General features: G+C 41.0%; 1 long non-coding RNA gene across 1 annotated transcript in view; it reads right to left on the bottom strand.

The window, feature by feature from the left end:
- Positions 1-19367: 19367 nt before the first annotated feature.
- LOC109285662 (uncharacterized) overlaps positions 19368-25736 on the bottom strand; it is a 161359-nt gene continuing 154990 nt past the window's right edge. Inside the window, exon 4 of the long non-coding RNA XR_002093471.2 lies at positions 19368-21256. This is a non-coding gene — a long non-coding RNA (uncharacterized LOC109285662). The remainder of the gene's footprint in view (positions 21257-25736) is intronic.

Genomic DNA, 25736 nt, shown 5'->3' with positions numbered 1-25736 from the left:
TTTTTTTTTGCCTGGAATAGAAGCATAAAGATACTGTGCCTAATGGCTGCCAAGATGACTGTCACTTGTCTCTGAAGGGGCAGAGTCCTGTGTTTAACCCTCTCAGAGCTGTAACTATTAGCTGAGAACTATAGCTTGTTCGTGAAGGGGCAACAGAGCTGGTTCAGGAAAAGTTAGCTGTTGAATGCCTTCTTTAGTAACTTAATGATAGTCATGGTGTGGAAACAATACTTTATTACTTCCAAGAATGTATATATTTTCAATAACTTGTATTTACAGTAAAGAAATAACAGTCATGCTCCTGTGTTTGAAAGGATCTGGGAACTTGCTGCTGTCCTGTCACACCAAGAAGTTCCTGATGCCTCACCCAGATCATCTGCTGGGATGCCACACTTCCTGGATACTCTGTTTCCAGGAGGATTTATTATACATCACACAGTCAGCCATGACTGGAAAAATGTTGTGGTTTTATTTATATATATATATATATATATATATATATTCTGCCTTCCAAATACAAGGCGAGTATCTTATTTGGGGGCATGTGGTAGGAGATAAAATGTGATATTAATAAATGTGAATATTTGCTAAAGAAACCTTGAATCAAATCCTAGTCTTGTTGAAAACAGTAGAGATTTTGCTGTACTCTTCCTTTTGCAAGGGGTTCTATGTCAGAGCTGTTACCATACCTTGCTACAACTCCAATCCCTGGTGTGGACTCAAGCCCTCAAGTCAAAGTTCTCCCTGGCTACGAATAAGATAGGGAATCAAAAGTGGGCAGACAATATACAAGTCCCACTGCTCCCTTATTGAGTTGGCTATGAAATTGGTTTGCCTTAACTACATATGCCCACTCCTACTTCTGATTATTACAATTTTACTCTGTAATTCAGTGCTAGCAAAGCCAGCCTTAAAAGGGGCTTTGAATGAGTTCAGGATCAAGATATCACCTATTAGATTTGCTTCCTTGCTTTCATGCATCAGGTTTGTTGTTGTCAACTGCTATGCTTTTCCCAAACATTCCCAAGAGCAGGTTTTGGAGAAAGCCTTCATCATCTTACTGACTGCAAAACCATTAATATACTTCAGGTAGAATAGAGAGGTCTCCTGTCAAAGAAGCTGGAACAGGATTATGTCGTATCAGAAATGGTACTGGAATTGGAACCCAGAACTCATAGTAGATAAATCTCAGTCTTGTATCAATCAGCCACTGACTAACAAGATAATTTTGAACTGCTATATTTATAACCATACTCTCCTTCACTTGCTCTGAATGGATCAGGTTTCAAAGAATGAATGGGTGTGACCCATCAGGCAACATGTCCATAGCGAGACATTCTAATACAACTTCTTAAAAAGCTATTGAGCAAGTATGGCAACTACACTCCCTAGAGTTAGGAAGGCTCCCTTAGTTGGAGCCTTCCTAACTGAATGGCCTAGGACTGAATGGCCAGCAGTATACCTATGGGCTGGGGAACATCCTTCTCATCAACACAGTGGCTGAAAGGGATCTTGGAGTCATTGTTGACTCCAGGTTGAACATGAGCTACCAATGTGAGGAAGCTGTCAGTAAAGCTAACCACACCTTGTCACGCATCCACAGATACATCACAAGTAGGTCCGGGGAGGTGATCCTCCCCATCTATGCAGCATTGATCAGCCTGCAGTTGGAGTACTGCATCCAGTTTTGGGTGCCACACTTCAAGAAAGATGTGGCTAGCATTGAGAGGGTCCAGAGGAGGGCCACTCACATGATCAGGGGGCAGCAGGGCAAGCCATATGAGGAGAGCCTAGAGGGCCTGAACCTATTCAGCCTCCACAAGAGAAGGCTAAGGTGGGGATCTGGTGGTTGTCTACATATTCACCAGGGGGGATCTGCAGGGAATAGGAGATGCCCTGTTCCCCCAGGCACCACCTGGGGTAACTAGGAATAACGGCCATAAGTTGATAGAGAGCAGGTTCAGGATAGACATCAGGAAGCATTACTTTACTGTTAGGGCAGCCAGGACCTAGAACCAACTTACAAGGGAAGTGGTGCTCTCACTCCTACCTTGGGGTTCTCTAAGAGGAGTCTGGATAGACACCTAACTGGGGTCATTTGACGCTAGCATCTGTTCCTGCCCAAGGCAGGGGGTCGGACTTGATGATCTGTTAATGTCTCTTCTGGCCCTAGCTACTATGATACTATGATTTCCTTCTGACATAGTAACATATGCAGAAACATACCTAAAAGACGCATCTCCCCTCTCCCCCCTCCCCCCCCTCCATTAATTCTCTACCTTTTATGAAACCAAAGTTAAATGCTGCAGTATAAAGGAAGGTCAGGTGCACGCTGCATTCCTGAGCTGTAACCACAAATGCATATCTGGACATATTTAATAATACATAGTTAAAAAAAAAATAAAGAACGGAAGAGAAGAGGATTTTTCCTTATTTTTCCTGTTCAGAAAAGAGACACAGAAGCCTATATTACCATTTCATAAATTGTCTACTAAAGAATGTTGGGATTAATTAGTACTGTTATATGAATCTCAGAGGAATCTCTTTTCCTGTGCTGTTTGAGGTCTGAGTTGCATCAGGCACAAAAGTTCTGTCCAAAAAAGCATTGAGTCTTGTGGGATGAACAATTGGTTCTAACTGGTGCCATATATAAACCCTAAGGAATTCAGTCCAGTCTCAGTTTTGCTATAGGAATTCTCTTCCTACTATACCCAGCCAAGTAACTCAGTCTTTGTTTTTTAATATTATAGACATCTATTAGTATATTTTATCTCATTCTTCAACAGAAGTAATTACATAATGTGATATAAAATCTCCCACATAACGGAAGCAAAAACAATCAAGTAATGTGTTGGCGTATGAGTGATGGATAATCTCGTTGTTTTGATACAGAACACATATTGATTGTACAATTTTCCTATATTAGGAAAAAAGAGAAATCCCACAGTTTCAGAAAACCTGTGACACTGGACTCTGCTCATTCTGCTTACACTATGAAAAACAGTTTTTCAGTTAAAGAGGCATTTATTTTAGCAGCATTTAGATTCTACTCCTAAGTAAGTGCCAATGCCCAAGATATTAATTTTTTTTCCATTGAGAACAATCTGTGTAGGAGACTCATTTGTAATATCTGTCAGTGAAAAAGTGGCTTTCAAATGCATGGCATCATTTACCTGCAACACATTCCTGTCTCTGTGTGACACAAACCAATGCTCTGTATGACAGTCTTCCAAATAAATCTCATTCTGTTCTGCTTTAAAATCATTGCATTTCTGTGTGTTATCTATTAAGACTTGCTAAAAAATCAATTATTTTCCATAGGAGCCATGCTGTGTTCTGATTAGAAAGGAAATGGTAGAGGAATTAATGGTTTTGAGGTAATAAAACCCCAAGTCCTACTTGCACTCTATTGCATTAATCATATCTTATTTTTTAAGACATAATTCAGATAATTAATTAGTTGCTATGGGGTGCATTCATTACAACTACTGTTGTATCATTTATATTAAAAACAAATATATTTTTAATAAACGGTGGTATCTCAAAGCTTGGCTGGTGACAGATAGTTCCATTAGCATTAACAAATAACTGAATAGTGATGAAGAGAAGTGCAGTAAAGACTTTGGATGAATTCCACTTTGTACAGAGCAAACAGCACAAGGCCATGAATAACTGAATCTCACTTTGGTGCACATAAATTCTGGTCTTAGTGTATCCTGTAACTAGCATTAGTTTTATACAATCCGTTCTGCCCACCCTCCCCATGAAACCCTAACCATCTCAAATAAATAATCTATTTCAACCAATACCAACTTAGTCTTGAAACAGTAATTTTAGACTGGTCATGCTCAACCTTCTAGCCCAATGGCCTGAATGAAAGGGGTGGGACCAGTTTATGAGCCAGATCTAGCATGTGGGGTCAGTGCACAGGGTTGGTTCCCCGGTGCTATGTAATACCATGTGTGGCCCAATCATCTGTGCTGGATCTGGCTGCTCACCAGCTCAAATCTGTGTGTGGAATCCTGCTATGTGCTGGTCAAATCCCATGCACTGGTCCTGGGCTGTCTGACCCCAAATGATGGATCTAACTGCATGTCCACTTGACCCTCCATGCCAGCCCCACTTCATGCCAACATGATCCAGCCACATCATTTGGCCTGCAGGGCTTCCCATATATCTAGAAAATTGGTTGCAGGACAAGGGATCTTCAATTAAAGCTGTCACAGCTTCCCTGCCACCAATTTTCAGACCTGTGAGGAGAGCCACAGGTTGGATGACATGGCCTTGTGTGGTGGATGTAGCCTATGGACCAGAAGTTGAGTGCCCCTATTTTGGAATATATATAGTAATTCCTAGATTATGTTGGAAAAATTAAAGATAGTTTCCTATTGCCATCAGAAAAGGCCCTGTTTTCCCGGTGCTAGAACTTTTGTGTAAAATAATATGATTTTCTGCTTGATCATTGCAAGCCCAGCTGAAATGCAAACAGAGAAGTGGAACACTTTTATGTATGGTTACACAAGACAGGCTATATCACCTTTATGATCTATTTTTTTTAACTAATTAACAAAATGAATATTATCAGTATCTTGCAAAAATAAGTTCTGGTGCAATGCAGATTCCAAATCTGGAAGGTAGGATTATGTTCAAATGGAAGTCCCACACACTGGATCAAGGAGAATCTCACTATATGAACACTATATGAAACAGATATGTTGAACTCCCCTGGAAATGCCTCCGTTTCCCATCTTTGTAGGCAAGGTACTTTCTAGGGCTGGCTGAAAAACGCAAAATTCTGTTTCACAAAAAAAAGTCATGCTAGAATAGCCAAATAGGTGTGGGACTACTAGTATATTGGACACCTTCTTTACCTTCTTTAGAGCAGAGACTTGAACCCAGGTTTCCTACAGCCACTTCAAGTGCCCTAACTACCAGGATAAATGCCAGGTGATCTCTAGTTGAAGAAAAATTAAGTATTTATACAGATGGACACGTTCTAATGAGAGAAATTAACTTTGTAACACAGTGGCTTGAACATTTGTTCAGAATCAGAGTGAAAAGGAACTTGAACCTAAATCTCCCACATTCCAGATTACCCTAACCACAGGCTATTGGAGTTTCTTTTATAAGGCACTGCCTTATTTAAAAGAAAAACTCTTCATTGATAAATTTCTGGCCAACTATAGTATTTTCCTGAGCTTCAAGAAGTCAGCAATTAAGGAGGAGGACAGGACAGTACCTTTAGTTTCCCCCACTATAGGATGTGAATACAATCATCAGCACAAATCCCATCCTTCCTGAATTTACTGGTTTCCTGATCACCACTCTCCACTTATTAGACTTCACAGCATATATCTATATATCTATTACCTCTACAGATCCTTACTGGACAATTGTTTCTGTGACTGTGTCCCTTTGATACATTTTAGACTGGCCTGAGATGGCATATGGAAGCTGGTGTGCTTTAATAGTTCTAGTCTGATGGGTTGGCTAGCTTGAGAGAATTTTTGAGGTCATTCAAAAAATTATCTGTGGCTGAGTTTACACAGAATGTTTATATTGTTATTATTGTACCAGTATAGTTAAATAGTACAATTTACGTGGTTGGGGACATGACCTTTTCACTGATATATATAGTGTGAGTGCAGTATGTGTGTATGAAGGTGCCTTATAACAATCCTCTTATACTCCTGCATATCTGGGATTAAGCATTTCTCCTATAAAAACATTTATACATGACTAAAATTGTCCACTAAATTTTAGTGGAAGTGACTAAATCAGGGTCCACTCTAAAGTTATACTTCAATGTATACATTTTGTGGGCTGTGAAGGTCTAAGATATTATACAATACATAACAGGCATAACAGTCTGTCTTTAAATAACGTAATAAGGCATATTAATTCCTTGCATACGTGGGCATAGTCTTTACCCACAAGTGAGTGATATGGTTAGCATCACATCTAATCTTTTACTCCCCAACTTGACTGACAAGGTACCCACTGTAATGGGTCCTCCATTACTATGAAGGGGGAAGCAGAAGAAGGTGTGGTGCATTTATGAGAACCAAGTTTTGCATATTAATCACAAGAGGTGGAGCTTAGCTGCCATATTAGCCCAGCTGTGGAAACTGAGGGCAGTTGGAGTGGATCTCCTGAAAGGACTACAGCAACCTACAGCATGGAGGCTGCGCCCCAGAAGAAATCCTTATGATGGGGGACTGCAGCAAGGATGGCTGAGACTTCAGGTCAGTGATGTGGGGTTTTGACTTACTTTAAGGAAGGTATGGGGAACTTGTAGGGATGCTAGGCTGGATGCTGAAATTTTTGGAAAGATGTTAACCAGGTGTCTTCTGAAGAAAGCCAAGAGGCAGACCACAGTGAGCTTGAGAGACAGAGCGAGTGTGGAGCACTGGTTGAAGGAGAGAATGCTGGACATGGCAGCAATCTTCTATTGGGAGCTCTACATCAGCAGTTCCCAATCTGTGGTATGGGTACCACGAGTGGTATGTAAACAAACTGTCAATGGTACACATTAAAAGGTTTTTTTATAATTACTTTATATGACAAAAATTTCCTGGTGGTACTTAAAGTTGTATCATTTTAAATTGGTGGCGCACAATCTGTCAGAAATTGGGAACCACTGCTCTACACAATGTGCCTGGAGGACCTAGTGGCCATACAGCAATACCTGCAGGACCTCATGTGGGCATTTTGAGAAGACAAGAAGCAGAAAATGGAGGAGGGGATGATGGAAAAAACTGAAAGGACCCTTCATAGGCTCAAGAGCAGTAAGACTCCTGGAGCAGAGAGTCTGCCCAAGGAGTTCTACTTTACCTTCTGGGACCAGGTGCGCCCTGATCTGCTGGAGGTCTTTCAGGAAAAAACTGCAGGAGGACCACCTGGGGACTCGGATGGATCAAGGTGCTCATGACCCTTCTTTACAAGAAAGGTCCAAGGGAGGATTTGAAGAACTGGAGGACCCAAACCTTCCTAAACTTGGATTACAAGCTGCAGGACAAAGTCTTGGCTGAGTGTTTTAAATCTGTCCTAGGGTTGGTGATACATGAATATCAGTTGTGCATGTTGCCAGGGCATCAGATCCCTACTGCAGCTGCAAGATATGCTACAGTTCCAATGGAAGAGAGGGGAGAATGTCACTATGCTGAACCTCAACCTGGAAAAAGCCTACAGCCCAGAATCCCTTTGCTTCCTATTCAAAAGAAGCAGAAAGGCCAAACAAACTGCCCCAGGGAATCCTACCAAGGGAAGGTGGAAAGAGCTGAACCCTTCCTTTGGTTCTGCCCATATGCCAAAGTGGTATGGAAGAGGGTAAAACTGCTCCTCTGGATGGTGACAGGGGTCAAGACCATGACCAGAAGGGTAGCGCTGTATAGGCACCTGACCAAACAAGAGGGGACCCTGTCAGCTTTCTCCAAACAGTTCATCTCCTTCATCAGAAGTACCCTGTGGAAGGCCAGGAACTTGCTCAAGCATAGGCACACAAACCTCTCAATCAAAGACTACAACAAAATAGAACTGAGCAAGCTGCAGGAGTGCTACCAAAAGATGGCAGAAGACGACAGCGAGGAAGTGGAAGAAATCATCTGGAAAAGAAGCAATTGGCACAGACCAGGGGTGTCCAACCTTTTTGAATATGGGGCTGGATCATGAACTTTTTATCACCCAGTGGGCCAGCAAGCCATATTCAAAGACCTCACAGGAAGCAGTATCACATCATACCCCTGAAACGAAAGTACAGTGTTTACTTGCATTTCCCCTTGCAGCACCTCGGGCCTCAGAAAGTGGCATGTTGGGCTGCATGGCAGCCCATGGGCCATATGTTGCACAAGCCTGGCATAGAATGTTCAAGGACTGTCCCCGAGGGAAGACAGCAGCAATGAAGATGATGATGATAATGAAGAAGAAGATGGGGACAGTGGAGAAAATGAAGGGTCAAGCCATGAGGAAAGCAGAGCAGAAAAATAAGACAATGCTGACAGCTATGATAATGAGAAAAGTAATGGACTAAGGACTAGGGAGGGAAATGGAGGGGCAGGAGGGTGAGGGTGGGAAAAGTGTAGGAGGAAGAGGCAGTGGAAGAAGGCCAGCCTGATTGTAATGGTTAAGGAAATGTGGACAGGTGTTTGGGTATGAGGATTATACCAGGTATCTGATGCTGTAACAGTGTATGTGCGCAACAGTCAGTCAAGTGACCTGGACTGGTCACAAGATAGGGCTGAGGAAAGTAGGTGTGTGTGTGTGTGTGTGTGTGTGTATCTATCGACTGATTGATCGATCGATTGATACATATACACTCGGATATATATCTATATAGAGGTAGATATATAGCTGTATATATATATATATATCCTTTTTTGCTCCCAAAAATTAATTAAAAAAAAAAAAAACCCTCCAAAACTCCACATGGGCTGCTGCAAGCCTGAGGGATTTTGGGAAGCTGGCTCCAGGCTCCAGAACTCTGAAAGCTGGCACAAAGCCCAGGGACTCTGAGGGAGGCCACTGCCAGGCCCAGGGACTCTATGGGGCTGCTGTGAGGCTTGCAGGCACTACAGATGTCTCTGTAAGCCAGAGGTGTGTGTGGGCTTGCACTGAGGTTCAGAATCTCTGCGGACTGCAGTGATGCTCAAGAACCCTGCTGCAAGGCTCTAAAATGACACTTGGTGAGGGAAGTGGGGGATGTTTTAGGGTAAGTCCAGAAGGGACACAATATGTAAAGTACAAAGGTGTGAGGACACCAGCAACACAGAAGCATATATGGGCTTAACCAACAGGAGAGAAAGAGAGACAGAGAGAGAAACCTCCACAGAGGCTATGGGTTTTCAAACTGACAATACCAGAGGAGAGTCTTCCACACTTATTCATAATATCAAGGTGCAGCAGGAAAACCAGGAGTGTGTGAGGATGCCAGGGAAGTAAGCAGGCAGGGCCAGGACATCAGGTTCAATAGATTGCCTGAAAGACCCTAAGCCTAAGAGACACCACCCACATAGAGATGACATGACTAGGGGTGGCATCTGGCATGAAAAAGAAGCATGAATAAGAAGCAAGGCTTATGCCTATGCATCCAAAAGAGTAGGAAAATGCCTTAACCACTCTGCCACCACACTTCTAGAGTCACTGCTCTCTCAGGAAAAACCACAAGTGTACAGAGGTTCAGGATTAGCAAAAATGGCTGCTCTGGGAAAAAAAGATAACTGGGGAACAACAAGGGTTAAATCACTCCCAGGAGAGTTTCTCTTGGAGCATGAATGTCTCTACCTCATGCCTTCTGGAAAAAAAACAAAAACAACAAACAAACAACAGCACAGTCTTCCATGATCCCAGGTTGTTTTGCTCTTCTCCCTCCTCTGGGAGACAGTGGACATGTCTACATGTGAGCTTTAATTCTCAGTAGCTTATTTTAATGCACATTAAAACATCACTAAAAACATGCTATTTAGTTAGTACACATTAGAATACGCTAATTCACCTTAAGCGTCATTTAAAAATTGTGGCCTTTAGTTAATGTGCATTAAGACAGGCTAATGTGCATTTTCCTAGTACCTTACAATAGAGGTACTAGATGTAATGCACCTTAACAAAAGCACATTAATGCACATGTAGACATGCCCAGTGTGTCACTCTCTGGAGTCCACTGCTTGAGCTGAGCCAGGAGTAGAACACACCTCTTTCACAATCCCAACTTGTATAGCAGAGAGACACTGGCTGACCCTGAGCAATCCGGGTCAGCCAATCAGGCCTGTCCTATACACTGCTGCCTGTTTCCAGATAGGCTGAAGGCGCTCCCCACAGAGCACACTGAGCTGTTTACACAGGGACCCCCTGGCTGTGCCACATCAGCACTGTAGGCTCTGTGCTCTTCTGGGGCTCAGTATTTAAATATCTGTTTTGGCCTCTCCAGGTAAGTTTTTCTTCCAGGAAAATAAAGCTGAGGGAATTCTCCCAGGTCATTTGAATGTGTTTACACAGCTGAAGATAATTTGCAGAGTGAATCAGTGGGGCAGACCCTCACCTACGGCACTGAAGTCATTGGAACTACAACAGTTTCCAACTGCTGAGAGTTTATCAAACTGAGTAAATGCAAATGAAGCTGGACCTTAACTTTTAACAAAATAAATGATGTTTAATAAAATATTGTGCACTGTATGATACAGAAAATAAGATCAAAGTTTCATCTACAAAACCAAAGAAGAGACAAGATTAGTTTGTTTTTCTAGATCTTAGGCAAGGTTTCTTTACTGAAGCAATGACTAACATTATTTTCCATGTTACATGTATACTTCCCCTGTGTATTAATTATTCTTCCATGCCTATCCGGTATCAGTCTGCTTTTAAATTACTAATTAAAATACAAAGTTTTGTATGCTATATTTAAAGTCTAGAATGTTATTGTTTCATCAAGCTGAATTATGCTTCCTGCATTCATGAAGACAGTGCTGTACATCAGGACATAGAATTTAGGATCCAAAATGTAGTTTAAAAAAAAAATCCATGTTTGATGGGAACCTTTCAAAACAAACATTTTGCATTTTATTTGCAATCTCTGACTCAGTAGTTAACGAACAATCACTGATCTCTGGGAGCTGTCCTAATTTAATCAGTGATGCTGCTGCGTGACCACAAATACAGGCATATTAATTTTGTGTTTTCAAAATACAAGGAAAAATCAGTTATTGGAAAGGCAGATTACCTCCGTTCCATCCTGAACAATTCTCCCATTTCTGCTCTGCTTAGCTTCTTATTCTAGATGTTCACTCTCTTGTAACAAACAACCTCCATAAAAAATAGTTAACAAAACAGTCTTCCTCAACAAAATCTTTCAATTATGAGCCCTACCACACACCTCCCCCAAGCACACAATAATAAAAACAAGGACCTAAAAGAAAGCATTATTAACTATTTTACAGTATTCTTATAATATATTGCAAATAGACTGAAAAAAGAATTACAATTCTCAAAAGTATTCAACTGTACCACTTAAACCTACTGATTTTCTAAAATATGTTCCTTTTGGATAAGACAGTATTCTGAAACTTTGACCTTTAGTGGCCCTTGTTCCTTTGGTGTTTTATGTAGGTGTGCAGAAGTTAACTAGGGTATCTTGTCAGGACTCCCTCTCCCATAATTATATTCTGGCTCCTCTATTTTAATGCTGTGGGAAAAGTTTCATGTTGAAATATGAACATAAACTTGGCCTGGTTTAGGGTTTTATTACGGTGTCAAAATGGAGAATGTTTATAATAAAGCTATCTGATAAACACCAGAAGAAAAGGGGAGAGGGAGAGAGAGAGAGAGAGAAAGTATTCATGTAAGTCTTATTTTGAGATTTTTGGATGCAGTCAAACAGAACCTTGCATAGCTCTTCCCAAAATGTGCAAGCCAAAATAAATTGAAGAAACTGTCTACCAAGCCCCCTCTGCAAAGTAAAACCACTGAAGCTTGTATAGCTCTTACTTACAACTTCATTGTGAACTCACTAGTATCTTATATTTTAGGCTTTTACTATAGTTCAGTGTTGCTTTGCATAATTATATAACTGCTAGAGCATTGACTCTTACTCATTATTTAAGAAACGACAAAATCAAGAAACCACTTGGGCAGAATTGGATCCTAAATAACTATCCTTACTAACTATACATAAACAATGCAAAGCCTAGTGACATACATGTTGCTACTTTCAATGGTTTCCAAGACATGGAAGGTGCCATGTACCATGCACTGTTTAAAGAGGATGCATAATTATGTTGGCCCTCCAGGCCAGATCTGAGCCCTCGGGACATTTGCAGGTCAGATTCAGACCCACCTTTGGCAGTGGAGCAAGTGGCGGGAGCAGGGCAAGCAGTCACAGGGGTGTCATGGGAATAAATGCAGCTGCCACTTGTCCCTTCCCACCAACCCATAACCCTTTGAGGCTCCATTCTCCATATTTTGATGGAAAGCCTTGCTCCCAGTCACTCTGTCCCCAAATTTCTGGCTCCATGGGACAGATGACACACCTCTGCTAGCAATATGTGTAAGTTAAAAGACTACTACCCTGGTCATAGACAGTATACAGAAAAGACTACATGTCAGTAGTGGGTCAAGTGGTCTTGTATATATTCATAGGACCTTCATTTATACAGCTATGTGCTAATTCTATTGATTTAAGTGTTGAGGTTTCTTTGGTGAGAAAAGATGATAAAGATAGAGGGACAAACTAACCATTTACTTTCCCCTTTTTTTCTAGCAAATAAAATTAACTAAGAAAGCCTTTTCCACAACAAAATTTGTTTTTTGTTTTTTAAAAGGGCTTTTGAAGAAAAATTACATCTTAATTACCTCTTATGGCCCATTCAAATAAATTATAATAATGCTACTTATTTAAATTACTGAGAGGACAAGACTCAGATTGGTGCCCTACTGTTCTAGGTGCTGCACATGCACATAATGAGAGGGAGTCACTGCCCTGAGGAGTTTATGATGGAAATAATCAAAGCAAAGAAAATATTATAAAAAGGAAGCACTGGCTCTGCTTTACAAATGTGGGATAAAATTCCAGCCTTCCTCAAGTCAAAGGCAAAACTCCCATTGCCTTCAATTAGTAGTAGATTTCACTCAGGGAATTCACTGGATTTCCCCCAGGGCACACATAGTAAAATAAATTGCTTAAAGAGATCTGGGACAGGACTGGACGCTAAATTCAGATTTCCTGACTCTTAGTCTGGCACCTTACACATTTACACAACAACCTGTTGTCTCTCACTCCACAAAAAACATTCTGTGTGCGCGCGTGTGTATACATATCTACCATTATCTATCATGCTATGAAAAACATTATATATATATATATATATATATATATATATATTCCATTACATATTTATATATACACACACACATACACATATACCTATACACATATACATATATAATATTTTTTGTAGAGTGATACATAACGGTAGATATGTACATAAATACATACACACACACACACACACAAGTGAAACAATCATGTCTAACATGGTAAGAAACTTATAAATGCCAACTCTAATTTAAAAAAAAAATCCTAGTTTTTAATATATATTTATCAGATTATTCATGGTAAAAAGTACTCATTAGTTTGAAAGCTTACACATAGATGTTTAGAAAAAAGTGCTAGCTTCTGCTAACATATAGCGTGTGATCTGTTGTTTTCCATATTATTTGTTATCGTCCATCATTAGAGATGATAAAACATGTCCCTCTTTATCGTCTTAGCGTAACAAAGATAAATCAGTCACAGGAAGCTCCTTTACAGTATGTCTACCAACAAAAGTCTCTCTCTTTCGTATAGGTCTCAAGAATTAAAAATGGACTAATAATTCTCTTAGATTCATTTTCTTTAAATTTGAATCATGGAGATAATTATAATAGGTATCCTAGTCTCTCATTTCCAAGATTTCATTATGATATTTCTAATCTTCTTGTGTAGGTGGTAGCATATGATTGCTCAAAGTTATGAAAAAGTTTCTTTCATGTTGCATTAATAATGAATTCTTGCTGTTTAATAGTGTTGTTATTCTTGCTTCCTGTCTGTCTTCCTTTTTATATTGTTTCTTTCTAAACTTGCCTTCCATTTCATTAAATTTTCTACATTTACATACAGATTTCACTTCCATATTTCCAAGAACATTTTTAAGTTGTCCATATGATAATTACATTTTAACCACAAGAAGATAAACATGTAATAATATATTTTATGGTTCAAAAGATAGGATATTTGGAGAGGGAGAAGAATGCCATCTCCTGAATTATGAAGCCAACTTTGTGTGTACGTTAGAGGTCTCCCATCAAAAGTACTTACCTAAATATTAGCCTGCTAAGCTTGTGTAGCACAGGAGGAATGACTGAGAAATGTGCGTTAGTTAGAACAACTACAAAATAACATCGTTTCTGATGCAAGTCTAATGAAATGAGTGGACCTCCTCAGTTAGTCCAATATTCTTTCTGCTATCATAGATTTTTCCAGATAAATATCCTCATATATGTAAGGATTTCAATTGTGTGTATACATCACAATAGTATTTGTTTCTATACAAATAACACTGTACCACTGTTGTCAGTGGTGGCAGATGACAGAAGAAAAAGCAATGGTCTCAACTTGCAGCACGAGGAGTTTGAGTTAGATATTAGGAAGTACTTTCTTACTACCAGGGTAGTAAAGGAGGTCACTGGAACAGGTTACCTAGAGAGGTTGTGGAATCGCCATCCTTGGGGGGTTTTAAGACCTGGCTAAACAGAGATTTGGCTTGGATGATCTAGTTGGGGATGGGTGTTGGACTAAATGACCTCCTGAGGTCCCTTCCAACCCTAATTTTCTATGGGTGTTTTTACACATGCTGTGGGGTGGGGAGGAGGTGCTTTAATTAGAATTAATTAAAAAGCCACCCTAATTAAAGCGCCCAGAGCTGCTCATGCATCAGCATCCCCACACTTCAAAATGGTGGTGGGGGTGCTTTATCTAATGCTTGTTGAATAAGCTTTAGGTAAAGCACCCCCACTACTATTTTGAAGTGTGGGGATATTGATACATAAGATGCGGGAAGCGTGCTAATTACCATGCTCCAACAGACTAGATTGATCAAGTCTGCTTTGACGCACTATAATTACAATGCATTGGTGGAGCCTCTGTGCTCATGTACAGGCGCTCTATTATTCTATATAAGGAGCCCCCTGCTGCATCACCTCTACTCATATTTTCCCTCTTACTTAATTACTTAATAGCTTTTCTTTCTAAAATGTTTTAAAGCAAACACACATATGTGAAGGTTAATAACAAACATGAAATCAACATGTCAATTTTTATCTACAACCATTTTGTTCTAGATTCCATCCATTCTTATGCTTTGACAACTCACTTTTCCCTTACACATTAAAGCTCATTAAGTCTCTTCTTTCCCTTACACATGCACATTTAACGCCTGAGCTTAATGACCAACACAAGTCAAGGAAGTATTTACATAAGAAAGTAAGAGCTGCCATGTACTGGATCAAACTGTAGGTCCATCTTGACCAGTATCTTGTGTCACATCAAACAATGACAAAGGGTGGATGCTGAAAAGCAGAGTAAGGGTATGATCTGGAGGTTTTCCACTATTCCTTTCCCAACTTGCAGCCTCCAGCGTTTAGGGTCTAATTTCAGATTCAGAGACTGTACCCCTAACTCCCATGCTTAATAGCTACTGATGCATCTTTCATCCAAGGATTTGTCCAATTTCTTTTGAATCTGGCTAAACTGTCAGCTGCTACAATGTCTTGTGGCAAGGAGTTTCACAATTTAGTTACACGCAGTGTGGAAAAGAGGGGGTGTCTACTCAAGACATTTACTGTGGAGTAAATGAAATAGCTCCACAGTAACCATCTCACAACTATGGGCACTTTTACATGTGGTCTGAGGTCAAGTGGGGAGGGGGCTGTACTTTAATTAAAGTGGCTCTAAGGGCCACTCTAATTAAAGCACTGCATCATCTCATCTATCAGCATTTCTACACTTTAAAATGGTGGTGGAGGCACTTGAACTAAAGCTCATGAAATGCCCCCGCCACCATTTTAAAGTGCAGAGACGCTGATACATGAGAAGCGGGAGTCTACTGGAGTGCAGTAATTCCCATGCTCCAGCAGACTCAATTAATTAAGTCTACTCCAACACACTGTAATTACAGCATGTTGGAGCAGCCTCCCACTCATGTTCAGGCACCCTACATGTACAGGCCACAGGAAACTAATGAAATCTGCAGCAAGGTAGTACTTGTAAATACAAGTACTGTCTGTCCTACTGCAGAGTTATTTACTGTGCAGCAACATACGTGTAGACACTGATCTGACATAAATTGTGCCCTGTTATCCCAGCCACCAGAAGGCCATACTCCTGTCTGCTGCCTAGCTACATGGCTTGACAGCTCATGAGCCCTGTGGTCCAACCAACTCATCCACCACCCAATGCAGCCACCTGTTGCTCAGGCCTAACCTCCCATGCCTTCTTCCAGCCCAGACCTGTCCCTCAGGACTCAGGCCACAATGCTGCCATCAGCTGGGGTGTGGGGTTGACCCCCGTGCCCCCTGCTAATCAGAGGCTGGCACCCGGGCATCTGTGGCTGGAGCCTGGAGCAACCCCTGGCTGCTACAGGAGGGAAGAACAGGGCAGGAACAGCTATGTCCTAAACTGTTCCTCCCCAGCTCATTTCACTTGCTGTCCTGGGTGCACAGGTAGGCACTGCACCTGGGAGTAGCTTACTGATGCACAAATTCCTCCACAGTTTATTCAGTCACATTAATTGCACCTTTAGATGCATCCAGAACTTCCTTTTGTAGGGTTTTAAACTTAGAACCTACTAGTTTCATTTTGTGACCCTTAGATCTTATTTTGTAAAAAATTGTAAATAATAAATCTCTCTTTGCTTTCTCTTCACTATTTAGTATTTTGATCACAATTGGTTTTGGATATTGCCTACATGCAGCCAGATTTAGCCACCTATAATCCCAGCAAGGCCAGCTCTTATCCAATCCATCAGGAACAGCAGATTCTCAGAACCTTTGAAATTAGAGGACTATATTTTGTTGCCTAAATATGGACATGCAAACTTAATTTGAAACTGTAAGGTTTATTGATAGGAGCATATTAATGAGAGTGTTACTTGTAAATCAAAAGGATAACTGATTCTCTTGCTGTATTTGGTACTGATGAGGCCTCTCATGGAATACTATGCCCAGTTTTAAAACCTCACTTCAGGAGAGACTTGGACAGCTCACAATTTATAAGACTAGATGAACATGTTAGGTCCCTTCTAGCCCTACTTTTCTATGATGATATGAAAGTGAGTGAAAAAGTGACTAGGCTGCAGTACCACAGAAAAAGACTTGGTGGTTAAGTGGAGTGTAAACTGAATGAGTCAGTGTCCATTTAAAAAAACATTTTTGGCAACAAAATTCAATAGTCATGTCCAGTTTGGGGTGCCACAATTTAGGATAGATGTAGATAAACTGGAAAGGGTTTAGTGAAGAGCAATACAAATGATCAAATGTCTAGGAACTAGGGCTGTGAGAAGCTGTGGTCCCTGATTCCATTTGGTGGCCAAATCTCTGAATCCAAATTGAATCAGAGGACCCTTTAATCTCTCCAAATCAATTTGGGACCCTCTGAATTGATTTGGAGAGATACAGACAGATTCAGCGATTTGGATGTAGATACAGCTTTAAATGTTTTTTTCTACATACCTCTAGGTAGCAAGGACTCTGAATGCTGCAGTGCTGGGGCAGATGCAGCATCCCACAGAAGCACGAGGGGCTCCCCAGTGTGCTTGACAGCAGGCCTGAAAGTGGACCAGAAGCACTTTTGATCCACTTCCTGGTCCATCAAGGAGTGCATGGGGGGCCTCCCCATGACACCCAGCTTGGCAACTGGTGCCTCCTGGGTCTGGAGGGGCACCCGGGGTCCCACCATGGCCAATCACTGAGCTGGGGAGGGGGGGGGGGGCTCCCAGCATGCTCCCTGGCAGACCCAGAACTGGACTGGAAGTATTTCCAGTCCACCTCTGGGTTCACTGCCAAGCATGCTGGAGAGCCCCCCGTGCTCCTGTGGGATGCTCTATCCACCTCAGCACAGCAGCGATCATGAGCTACATTGCTACCTCAAGGTATGTAGAAAAAAACCTTCTAAAACTGTGCCTGTGTCCAAATCGCTGATTCACCAAATCAGCATCAAATCTTCAAATTCAGATTCACCCCAAATTGAATCAGGGACAGTACTCTGAATCAACAGATTGAATCACTATCCCTGATTTGGGCTAAATCCAAATCGAATAGAGCCTATTTTGCACAGCCCTACTAGGAACTATGATTTACAAGAAAAGATTGGAACATATGGGATTATTTAGTCTACAAAAGAGAAGACTGAGGGGGGATTTTGGCATTCAAATACAGTTTTAAATACAGTTTATAGTTGTCAAATACATGAAGGGTACTAATAAAGAGGCTGGGACCGGACAGGAGGCCATAGTGTTAAAACAAAAGAACAGAAACAGAAACATAGCAAGTTCAATCAGTGCCCAGCTCAGGGGCAGGAAGAGGAGGGAGATGCAACCAGTGTAAGTAGGGAGGGATGGCTTATCTATCTGGCTTCTCTGCACAGGGGAAGCAGCTGCTGCTGCTGTTGTATCCGTCACTGCTACAGCAGTAGCAGCAGCAACTGCCTTTCCTGTGCAGAGTCCAGGCAATAGGGCTGTGTGAAACAGCAGTTTTGTTTCGACTGCTGTTTCACTGTTTTGAAGGGACAGTGTTTTGTTTCATCATTTTGTTTCATTTCAAAGCACTGTTCTGTTTTGTCAAAACTGTTTCACTATTTCGACGCTGTTTCTATGTTTCACCCATAGGCTATAATGTGGAATCATGAAAATGCCTAGAACTCTGTCATTTCTTGCCTGATTCAGGTTAAAATTGCAAGGAGGGTAGCCTCTTCTGAAGGCATGAAGCCTGCCAAGTTTCAGGGAGATAGGTGTAGGGGTTTCTCAGAAACTACACCTCAAGCTGCTGACAAGCAAAACATGTTATTTGTCGACTGTCGCAGCCTCTGGGGGTCCACACCCCAGGGTGGGCTGTGGGGCTGTGCCAGACTCCTCCCAGGGGTGTGAGCCCAGGCATCTGCATGCCTGATGACAGGAGGCTGCTGGGACCAGTTCTGGGCACAGCCTGCACCTGGCACAGGGAAGACAGCTGCTGGCACTGACCCCAGGCAGCAGCAGCAGCCTCCTGTCATCCCGCATGCAGATCTGGCGGCTTGCAGCCCTGGGAGGGTTGTGGGGCTGACTTCCATGGGGCTGGCAGAGCTGCCTGGAGTGCAGCCTGGTGGTGGGAGGTGGGGAAGAGTCAGGGATGTGCTCCGCCAGCCCCACAGAGCTCAGCCTAGTGGTGGGAGGTTCAGGGGAGCTAGTGTTGAAGCCGCTCCAAGCAGAGCCCTGGCTCCAAGTGTAGCCCTGGCCAGTGACTCTCCCCTGCCTCACGCCATGGGGCTGAGCTCTGTGGGGCTGGAGAAGCCACTTGGAGCACAGCCCTGGTAAGCACAGTGGAGCGGCTGGATGCTCCACAGCCCCACAGAACTGAGTGTGGAGGTAGGAGATGGCAGAAGGCAGTGGGAGGCAGCAGAGAGCCAGTGGCACAGCTGCTTAGAGTGCAGCCCTGGCTCAGAGCTCAGCCCTGGACAGTGGTTTTCCCCCACCTCCCACCACTTGGCTCAGCCCCATGGGGCTGGCAGATCCAGTCGGAGTGCAGCTCAGTGGCGGAAGGTGGGAGAGAGCCAGAGATGCACTCCAAGTGGCTCTGCCAGCCCCACAGAGCTCAGTTCGACCCTATTTTGGTCCCTTTTGGAAGGTCCCTTCCAGCTCTATTTTTCTATGATCAAACAGAGATTTAATAAAGGTGCAAGAGTTAATTTACTTCATATTTTTCTCTGAAGAATAAATGTTTTCAGTATTAAGATTGGATATAACTAAAAAAAATGTGAATTCTACCTTTGTTTAAAGGCACCAGAATTTTTTTTCTGCTTAAGAAAAGTGAATGATTTAGAGAAAAAAAAGTCTACCATGATAAATTGATGACAACATCTGTTCAAATCCTAATGCATGGTCCTCTATAAGACAGGTAATGCAATATCACACAGACTAAACATTACAGCTCCAGTGAGGGTAAATCAAATTTGATATAGCAAATGCAAGGCAGTTTAATTTAGATACATGCAAAGAAGCCCAAAATAGTTCAATAGGAGAAAAAACTATGATATCCTCTGGGTGTCAGCTAGCACAAGTACTTACTCTGCCACTTTGTCTCCGTCCATTGCATTAGCTTCAGACCATATGTACAAAATTCAGAATGGGAGCTGGCGTCATATCAAAGAAAAAAATATTTCCCTCATATTACATTGTCTTACTTCAGGTTATATAGAAATACATGAAATTATAGGCTGCCACATGTGGTTACAATATACCGTGTCACATAGATGGCCAAGGAAGAAGTGTAAAAATACAGAATGTTTTTCTACAGATACACAAGTGTAAACAGAGATGCCTGGATCAGATCTGTTCATGCCAAGACTTCAATCTTGAACTGGTAACCAACATAGCAGTGAAGAGATGAAAGAATATTATATAAATGATCCACACATAATTTAAAGCCAATGCAGCATACCTGTGTGACACTACCTGGCACAAGACCCAGTGGCACAGGAAGAGTTTTCTGTGTTTCTAATTTTGCAAATTTCATTTTAATAATACTGAATCACATAGGGATTTCAACTTTTTGGAGTCTTATTTCTTTACCACTTGTTGCCATGGATACTGCATCTTATCCTCTTTCCTTTTTCTCTGCTTCATCATATTTGACTCCTCTGTACTGGTGTCCATGGTGACATCCTGCTATCAGCAGACAGTACATATCCCGTCTTCCACATTTTCATAATACGCTCAAGTAGTCAAAAAAGTTTCCAATATGTAATTGACATTATTACATCATAATCTCTATATACTAGCAAAGCAGAAATCTCTCTCTACATACTTATTAGCTATTTGCAGTTTCATTCACTTGGATAAACCTGAGAGCAGCAATATCTTAATTTCAGGTTAGCCTCTAAGGACAGCTGCCATACATTCAATCCATCTTACTGGAAAACATGAATGCAGAGCAGCCAAGCAACTATTATGACTCAGGGATGCTGAGTACCAGCAGTTTCTATTGACTCCAAAAAGCAGAGGTTCCAAACATAAAACATGTTTCCCAATGTTATTTTACCTTTCAAATCCTTCATAGGTAATGTATAAAATGGACAGAGAGAAAATATTCACTTTTGAGAAACAGATGTTTATATTTTTCAGCTTTTTCCTATTCAGTGAGTATTCCTTCAGGCTCAGTTTAAATGAATGTATATACGAAATTCACCCTTTCACCTCAGGCCTTCACTAATATATAGCTCTCCAATGCCAAGTCACTCTATACTGAGGTGAATTCTGCCTCCAATATGGAGTTTTAGAGAAGCAAAAGGCTTTAGAAGGTCCAATGTACTAGCTGGATTTCATTCATTTTGAGTCATGTTTTTTTTTCAGAAGAAAACATCTTTTCCTATATGTTGCTATACAAAATGGGAAAAAAATCTCATTTAAATCCATGTCAAAGCTCCCAGGGGTTAGGATTCCACCTCAGGTTTTCAAGTCAACACCGGGAGTGACACTTAATCCTGTGAAGAAAACCAAAAAAAAAACAACATATTAGTGCTTATGCAGAGTCATTACACACAAAAGTACTCAAAAATAGGGCTGAAGGGGGTTATTTAAGGTATGAGCTGGTATTGGGTGCAAGCATGACTTTCAGCCTTGCATGTTAATTTGGTGGCAAGGTCTTTGGCCTGCTGCTACTACCAACCGGTAATAAAAAGAATTTAGATAACTGCATCCTATACACTGACTAAGAGAACGATCAGCACAGTTGCATTAAATCATTCATTTCCAGGAGGAGAGGGTATTTGAGGGGGGAGATTTTTAATATTTATGGTATCCACAGAAATGCTTTAGTGCAGTGCACTGTGATTTCTCAACCATGAGCACTCTACAGCAGAGCCTCGCTTGTTCTTTCCAGAGATGCAATTCAAAAATGTCTCCCTAATTTCTTTCGCTTGTTTTTTCTTCTCCCCAGGAGACAACTATTCTAACTTGCTTGCTTGGTACACAGAGATCTGAAAACTGGCTGCTAATTACTTTGTGTTTCAATTCTCAACTTAACTGGTGATCTGGGAAATCAAACCATGATCTCACATGTGCAATAAGATCAATAAGCTACCACCTAGACTGCTGAGACATTGTGCTGCTGTTTGTTGTTATTTTATGCATTCACACTCTGGTTTGCTCTTAAATTCTCATGATTATTTGCAGTTAAATTATATGGAATATTTTTTTCAGATATCAAAAGGCAAAATAATCTTATTTTGCAAAATAAAGAAGTAAAGCATCATTGCAGACTGAATGGTTATAAAATGATCTAAATATAGCGCTCAGTAAGCAGAAGAAAAATGGAAGAGCCATTTCAAAATGTATTTGACAGATTTATCAGTTTTCAATGATTGCAAAGAAACGTTACAGCTCTTCAAATATAAAATTTGGAAGATGACTAAATATATATTGTGGCAACACTTACTGGAGACTAGAAAAGTCTTTTCTTCTTTTCAAGTCAGCTAACATCATACATAACATTCAAATATCCAGGCAATAGGGAAAGTATCAAGAAAAATGAAATGGTACATGTGAAGGTGTGGGGATTATGAGGAACCAGATTCTTCTATGCTGTAAAATGGTCCATTAAAGGCAATGGAGTTGAGTCTATTTATAACAGCAGTTCATCTACTTCCCTTACCCCTGCTCCTCCCCCAGAAGACTTCTATAAGCTCTCACATGCTCCTCAAGTACAGAAAAGATCACTGTCATTTACAATAAAGATCCACATTGTCAGATAGTTATGCTTTTATTTCTATACTTATCCCTTAACAAATATCTCTAATTTTGAGATTTTGTAAAGGCATTCTTGCAGCCCAAAGGAATCACTCATCAGAATAAATATATGCCCCCAGATGCTGATTTGCTTGTCAAAATGAATGAAACAAAAATAAAAATGATACGTATTATGCAATACTGTAGAGCTCATGCAGAGTACAGTAGTATTAAACTGCTATGGACAAAATTGACCCTTTTCAAAATTATAATAGTATTACCAGCCAACTCCATTTGAGAGGGATTGTACAATTACAGACGACCCGAGGAGCATAAGCGGTTTTCTTTTTCATAGTTTATGGTACTATTTTGACTTCTAATGCATTTTGTAAGCATCTACCCTGTTGCAAATCTCTAAAATGAAATATTTTATTTGGGGTATCTCTATCTACACTAGTGCTAAAGGCATAAGCTTCTCTATAGCTAAGGCCATTATCTGATCCCTACAGCAGATCCTCTCTGAAACCCAAAAGTTCTTTTCTTAGGGATATATCAAAGGGTCACACATCTGTTTAAGGAAATGACAGCCTTTAGTGAGGAACTGGCTTTTAACCTATATAATGCTAATCCTCCTTGCCATATCAACTCTGTTAATATTCTCCATTCTGTTGGTGTTCTGTTGGGCTAGGGATAGAAATTACACATAAACTGGTATAAGTTATTGGAAACCAGTTCAAATCTGTAACAAAATAGAAGATCAGTGCATATAAACCACTTTCAAAATGGCCAAAACTGGTTTAAGATAAACCCGGATGAAGGTAGTATCAGACTTATATGATTTAGGTAAATTGGTGTATTGAAATTCTGTCCCAGATCCCATCCAGATTCAAGTTAACTCAGGGCATGTTTAATGTGCAGTAAACTATTTCACTGTACATTAAAGTGTCATGTAAAAAAACATACCATTATGCTAATATGCAGTAAAATATTCTACTGTGCATTCAGTGTCATTTAAACCTATGCAAATGCACTACTGCACATTACAGCAGTCTAATATGCATTTATTTAGTACCTCAGGGCACTTTTACATGTGTTCCAGGGGTGGGGCTCCACAAGCCACTCTAATTAAAGCACCACAGCATCTCATGTATTAGTGTCCCCACATTTCAAAATGACAGTTGGGGCATTTGAACTAAAGCTCATCTGACAACTTTAGTTCAAACACCCCTACCACCATTTTGAAGCATTGGGATACTAATACACAAGACGCAGAGGCTGGCTGGAGTGCGGTAATTATCATGCTTCAGCAGACTTGATTGAGTCTGCTCTGATGCGCTGTAAATACAATGTGTCAGAGCAGCCCCATAGCATGTGTACAGACACTCTCACATTGGAGGTACTAAATTGAATGTGATTAAAAAAAGTGAATTACTGCATTTGTAGACACACCCTCACAGCCCCCATCTCAGGATGCTTTGTGCTTTCCCCATAAACCCCTCTTTGCAAGGTGGGTGTGCTAACTTTGGTCCAAGCAGTCTGCTCCAGCTGAGCAGGGAGGCTTACTCTAGAGTAGCTCCTGGCCTAAGCTACTGAAGGCATGCGGCTGCATTTCCAAAATCAAAAGTAAATGTCCATTCATTTCTGTAACAATTCAATCTATGCAGGCTTAGCCTTGAAGTCAGTTCCATGCCACCTTTGATTTTCTGTGTGTTATAGACAACATTTTCATGTGTACAATTTGTCACCTATAATAAAGACACATTAAAAATCACTTGGAAGCAGGAGGAACAACTTCCATGGAATAGTTGTGTTCTCTTTCCTATTGTATGAACTAACAAAACTGCTTCATATCTGTTAATAGTTCATTAATAGTAAACAAGCAGATGTCACTCAAAATTATGGAGCATAATTCTGAGGTTTTATAGGATCAATACTTTTTTAGCTATGCACTTCAAAGCTTTTTTTGTTTAGGACTTTGCAGTGAGATTTTTTTTTTTTCATAAATAAATAGTGGTAAAGGATGTGGAGTGGACAGAAATATTAACTCCACTTCCTATGATAGTGTACCAGCCTGAACAGTTGATCTTATTTTTAGATAGAAATAACCCATCCCAGGTAAAGGACTGAGGAAATCATACACATATGTTTACTTATTTGCTAACTGTTATTTCAGAGTATTCAGCAACTACAAAATGCATTCACCAAGGCTATAGACATCCTAACCTACTGTTAATAGTACAATAAAATCTCAGGAGCATTTGCCCTGGTTTTCCTGAACAGGGGTCAAGATAAGTCTTCTAATGGGTTCTTAGATGGGCATCAGAGGGACACCAGCCTACCAACTGTCAATGCTGACTTAGTGCAGAGTCACTTGGGTGAACTGGAAGTGTTCAAGTCAGCAGGCCTGGATGAGCTGCATCCAAGGGTACTGAAGGAATTGGCCAGTGTCATAGCAGAACCACTGGCACAGCTGGTTGAGTGCTCGTGGCACTCGGGTCAGGTCCCGGAGGACTGAGAAAGGACCAATGTGGTCCATATTTTCAAGAAGAGGAGGAAGGATGATCTGAGTAATTATAGGCCAGTCAGTCTCACCTCCATCCTTGGAAAGGTCTTTGAAAAGATTATGAATAATCGTATTTGTGGGAGTCCAGCAGGAAAAATAATGCAGCAGGGAAACCAGCATGGATTTGTAGCAGGTAAATCATGCATGACCAATCTGGTTTAATTTTATGACAGGGTCACAAAATGCTTCGATGCAGAAGTAGAGGCGGACATCATTTTTTTGGATTTTAGCAAATACCGTTGATACAGTATTTCATCCCATTCTCATAAATAAATGAAGAGGCTGTGACAGATGTTTACACGGTCTGGTGGGTGGCAAATTGGCTTAGTGGTCGCACCCAGAGTGTGGTAGCAGATAGGTTGGTATCACCAGGACTCTTTTGTGCCTAGACAGGGGGTTGGCCTCAATGATCTGTTGAGGTCCCTTCTGACCCTAGCATCTATGAATCTATGAATCTATAAAGCAATCAGTTTCATGGGGACTTAATAACCCAGGTCAAAAAACACACAAACAAGATACAAAGTATTATTTTTTTGCATTTCCATTATTATGCCTAGCATAAAGTCAGTCCTCTCTCAGAGTTCCACTAAACAGGTACATTTTGTAGCATGCTCAGATTTCACCAAATGTGGTGACCATCACAAAGTATTTTAGACTGTGACTAACTTTTAGAT

This window comes from Alligator mississippiensis, chromosome 1 (assembly GCF_030867095.1).
Source record: "Alligator mississippiensis isolate rAllMis1 chromosome 1, rAllMis1, whole genome shotgun sequence".
NCBI lineage: Eukaryota > Metazoa > Chordata > Crocodylia > Alligatoridae > Alligator > Alligator mississippiensis.
The sequence above is the reverse complement of the archived record's forward strand: the minus strand, read 5'-3'. Positions and strand labels throughout refer to the sequence as shown.